Below are 5,808 nucleotides of genomic sequence, written 5' to 3'. Positions count from 1 at the left end.
CACAGCATTATTAGACTACTACTAAGTAGCTGGAGGGAAGTACAGTAAGACATGATAAAAATCCACATTAATTTCAGTCCTATTCCCTATGACATAAACTGTCCTAAATAGCTACTGTCACATGAAGTGCTCTCTTTAGAACAGTTCAAAATCCTTCAGCCTTATCTAGCTTTTGCAAATGTGAGGATTGCCTTGTTTTATAAGTTTCTATTGTGTCCAATGAATTAATACACAGACATTTGTACAAAACCAGTCTTTTAAGTATAACCATTATTCTAGCTTTGGGAGAAAGGTCTTAAAGAAAGTCTCTTCCTTTAGCAGATACCATACTAGCATATATTACAGAATAAAAACAATTTCAGAATCTTTTAGTACTTACAAGAGTAGTCAGACTTTTTAAAAGCACTCCCATATGTAAGGTAGTCTAATTTTAGCAACTGCCAGCAGCTACCATGGTTCATAATGGGGTTTAGGTTGACAACTCCTTATAATATTTCCTCCTCAAATATGACACTTCATTATACTAACTTTGAACAGAAAATCAGCAAATCACTGTCTGTTTACCTAAAGTGGGGATTATTTCCCTGTGTCACGAGAATTTAATGAAAATAAAATCCAGGAATGACTATGCAGCTGTCAGATACTTTAGTGATGGATACTACATAATTAGCTGAATAGATAGGAATAGAGAACCTAATTGCATATTTCTTTTGTCAGAATAACTTTTTGCAGACTATGGTGGCTTTTTTTAAATTAAAAAAAATGCCTGCATCAAAAATACATATTTATGCTATTTACTGAAAGCTGCTCATGACTTTCTGAGGGCCATGACATGCAAAAGAAAAGGCAATAAGGTTCAAATTTAAGCTTAGGTAGAAATGGGTTTTTATTTGGTTTTAATGTTGTTTTGGCACAGAACAATGTACTTGCCCAGATACAAATTCATCTTCCTTGGCCAGTGCATGTAAAGTCTTAAATTGCTCATTTTATATCCCTTTCCATCAATTCATTTGGCACAAACCAGGAGGAAGACCAACCACACAGTCTCTCTTCTTGTACAGTACCCAACCCTGGGATCCAGAGGTCAGAATACAACCTCGGCCTAAAATTCACAACTGAAATATAGAGCAGGACACAGGGGCAGATGTGCTCAATATCAAGCCTAAGCAGACAGTTCAAGTACTTTCTCTTTTTATTCATCTCTAGGTTGTTCATCATATCTCTTTTTGGATCAAACCTTGCAACTCATTCATGTTATATTACCAAAACCAAAACCCAGAGAGTTTGGTCAGCAAGTGTGCATGGCATTAGTAAGGAATTGTAAATAGGAATTAAGGAATAGTAAACTTAGGAATTGAGCCTACCAAGTGTAGAAATAAATGGGATTCCATTTAAATGGTGCTTGTTCTGTCTAACCTTATCCTTCAAGCTGATGCAAGAGTTCCTGGAAAACTTCAAGCTTTGACATTTTACAGATAGGCTTATTTAAGAGAGCATGGAAGATTTTAAGCCACTCAATACCATTTTTCTTAGATATGTGAGGCACATTCCTTTTTTTAAAGATTTCAGTAGCTTATTTGCAAAATCAGTCAAAAAGAAACAACATTGTTCAGTCAAAAGCTTAATTTTAGAGAATCCAATCTCTGGATTTAAGATTTTTCTGGGTATTTTCATGCAGGTACTCTTCTCTCATCATTACCATGATGTCATTAATTACAATATTCCAACTGACTAATCAGGAAGAAGGTTGTGCCTAAACTGGATGAGGTTATGACTCTAAAGTATTGTTATCTCTTTCTGCTAAGGAAAGATTGGTCAGGGAACTCCCACTCAGGAATCCTTTCTTTTGTGAACTGAAGGGAGGTTGAGGTGCCAGTTCAATTTGCTTAAAACCACATACATTGGGAGATTGCACCCCGTTGCTTAGGCTGTGAAATAAATCCACTAATTCTCACTTATAACCAGAAAATAGTTGATTTCAGAAGCATTCACAAGTCTCATGGCACATTTACAAATGTGGGAAAATACAGTTTTCCCTAAAAATGTTTATTAACTAATATTACCAAAATGTGATATGGAAAAGGAAAGCAGAAAGGGATATAATGACATTTACATACATGTATATATATGTTTGTGTGTGTTACCAAGATCAAAAAAATATGTGATAGGAGGATTTCCATGTAGAATAATTTATTGAAATCTCTTAATTAACCCATATTATTCAGCCTATTTTATTATTATATGTTGTCAACAATTATAAACATATAATATAAAAATAGATATTTTTATCCAGTAAAATTATACCTCAAGAAAAGTATTATCAAATATTTGATAAGACTTATTTTACAAATAATCAAATTATTTAATGGAAAGTTAATTTAAAGAATTAATCTATTTTAAAAATAATTATTTAATCACCCATATGCCTATCCTTTAGTTGTTTTCTGATTTGTTTTCTTAAGTGGCATCAAGACAATAAAAAAAATTAAATCTAATTAAATTTTGAATTCAAAATATGCTGATATATTCTAATATGCCCCTAAAATTTAAACAGATTATCTTAGATAATTTGATATGGAATTTTATTGAACAAATTTTTCTTTCATTATTGCTTAACATGTTTATAGTCTGCCACATTTGACTTCAGTGGAGTCAATCCTCTTATTTCCTAATAGTGATAAACATAGATATTAGTCCTCTGACATTGAAAATCCTAGATTAAATTAACAAAGCAATGTTAAAGATCTAAAATGTATTCAATATCAATTCCCCATTTGGGATTTTATAATTGAGCCTACTTATTTGAAATATAGGCTTGCAAGGCAATATGGAAATCTACAATAACAGGGAGTATTAACTAAGAATAAAATGGTAACATCACCTCTTGTATATGGTATTAAGGAAATAACTATTAAAATGTTATGTTTGGTTCTGATGTTAACACTTCAGAAAAATATGTGAAAGGTTTGGACATAATTTTTAAAAGCAAGGGAATAATTTGGAGTTGGAAAATAGACCTTGAAGAAAGGCGCTTAAAAAAAGAAACTACTGAACATTTCAAAGGGACTGTGAAGTATTTGGACTACAAATTGATACAAAAGGAATATACTTTTGATAGTAGACAGTGCTTTAGTGTATCAGGAAGACCATAAAATGTTGAGATGACTGGAAACTCATGGAATTTGACATAACTGGAATGCTTCCCAAATTTAGCCATAGGAGTATCTGACATGGTGCTATTCTGAGGTTTTTATGATGGAGATCAAATTGAAAGTTGATGATAAGATTTGTGAATACCAGAGTATGGATTAGTGATAGTTAATAGTCTCCTCTGACCCTAAAATATGATAATAAAATGGTCTCTAAATACATGAGAAGTTCTGTGAAATACATTTTTGTCATTAAAAGTATGTGACCCATACATTGTTCCTACATTTAGATGTTGCTAACTTGTTCCTCATGGCTTGAAGGTTAATTGGCCAGAGAAGGACAACATTTCTCTTTAGAAAATTCTGTATTATAATTTAAAATAGTTATTGGAGTCTGCACAGCTGGGTCTGACCAACTAAAGTCAGTAGAATCATTTTTCTGACATCCCTACAGTCCTATGAAGTATTGATCGTGGTACTGCATCTTTCAGTTCCTATCAGGGTAAAACAGCATTGTTAGCAGAGGATTCCATTTTTGCACTGGGAGTGCAATTACATTAGATTATTGATGTGCCATCTTCATTTCTTTTGCATACTGAACTTCTGCAATATTCTCCCTTTGAAGTGTTTAGATCCAGGAGATATATTCCTCAAGTGATCTAAACTGACACACGGCTGTTAAAGTAATTGCAATGTTGATTTCATCATTCTGAGAGATGGACTCTCAGATTGCAGAGAAGTGAGCCTAAAAGAAAGAAGAGAATTTTCCTTTACCCTTTTTATTTTTGTGTTTATTTTTCTTCTTCTTTTCTCCATTTCAACACATCTCTAAAAGCAAAAAAAAAAAAAAGGTACCAGTAGGAAATTACCGAGTGATCTGCAGATGATGGTTGTTTGTAAATGTGAAGGTAAGGGTATTTCCATTTGCTGAATTTAAATGCATTCCAAGTGGCACAGCCAGTACAGTGTCAAGTTTTTCGCTGCGATAAGGCTCAGGGCAGGAAGCCACGAGAGGTCAGGAAGGAAGCACTATCAGGCCTGACAGGGGACCAAGCAGCAAAGGGAGCAGCAGAGCCTCTTGTATTTAGGCTGTGCAGCAGCTGCACTCTTTTCCAAAGATGAACAACTACAAGTGTAAAATCCCATCTGCTGTCTCTTTAAATTTACTGAGAAAAAAAATCCTCGTTTGTTCCTTGTGTTTGTGTTTTGCTTCTAGCAGCTTTGTAAGGGGGAGAGGGAAGCAGGGGAAGGCAGCAGGAAAAGTACAATTTCACATAAACATTTCTTCTGGGATGCAGACTGGTTTGTTTATAGTAATTTAGTTTGACCCTGGGCACACCAAAGGAAATGGCTTTAATTCTGGTTTCGGTCCTCCATACCAGACCTGGATCCAAGGCGTTTAGTTTGCGCTGGTATGTTTCCAAACATCACCAACATCACCTGCTTCCTGATATACTGCCCAATGGGAAACAGGTCAGGGAGCAACTTAAGGAGAAAGGGAAAACTCTGACAAAATTTGGCTTGTGAAGAGCCACCCACACTGGGAGATCCAGGGCTGTTGCTCTGTGTTGCACCACCAAAGTTTTCAAAGTTACTGAGTCCATCTAAGCTGGGCTGACAAAGGAATTTTCCCATCCCATGACATGAGGGAATTTATACTTTCTTCCTGTTCCATGCTGTGATGAAATAAAGACATTTTATATTTTTCCTTTGAAAATGAGGGTAGCAGGAGAGCCACTTGCCTAATTGTGCTCATTAATTTCCTATTTCATCATTCATTTCATCCCTTCATGATGTTGAAGATCTCGCTCTGGTGTTCACCTATACTGGGGAGGGGAGGGTGTTGCAGGAAACCTGGCAATCTGACTTCTGCTGGTTTAGAAACATTATCTCTAAAAAAATCATGAAGCTGAAAGAGATGATTTTAGAATAGCTGATGTCTGGTAGGACAGCCATGAAGGAGAGAACAGATCCATACCAGAGCCAGGAATCACAATGATGAATGAGACTACTTAATATTTGTCTTAGATCTCACTTATTCTTCATATTTTCTTGTTCAGGGAATATCAAGTAGCCTGGAGAGTGTTACTGTCTTTATTGATTCCACTATTCATTTTATACGATTTTCCTGTTCCTCTGACTTTAAAAATCATCATTTTCAGAATAAAAAGCAAGGAAACAAAAGAGTATTCTGTCCAAATATTCCCTAGCTCCTAAAGTCAGTTAATGTAAAAATATATGGCCACATCCCAGTGGTTTTATGACCTTCAGGCACAGAGAGACTTCAATTTTGTTGCTACTATTTTATGCTTATATATTTAAATGGAAGCCAAACAATTTACGAGGCCATCCAAAACATAAAGGGTGCAAGCCAGTGCCCACTGCATTTAATGGGAGCAAGATACCAAAACCAGCACCAGCTCCAAAAACCTGTCTAAAATTACAATTACTCACAGTGGTAAACTTGTGCCCATGCTTTGGGATCCGTGCCCAGCTCTGTGCACAGGAGCTCGTTCCAAATTAGTCACTGGGATTGTTCAACTGCACTCTCTTGAATTATGGAAGAATAACCAAGAATCTTGTCAGCAAAAGAGACTAGTTCAACAGGAAAATAAAGAAAAAAATCAGTACTTAAGAAAACTGAAAATATATCTTAAAC

Source organism: Geospiza fortis, unplaced genomic scaffold (genome assembly GCF_000277835.1).
Source record: "Geospiza fortis unplaced genomic scaffold, GeoFor_1.0 scaffold53, whole genome shotgun sequence".
Lineage (NCBI taxonomy): Eukaryota > Metazoa > Chordata > Aves > Passeriformes > Thraupidae > Geospiza > Geospiza fortis.
This window is presented reverse-complemented; position numbering follows the sequence as displayed.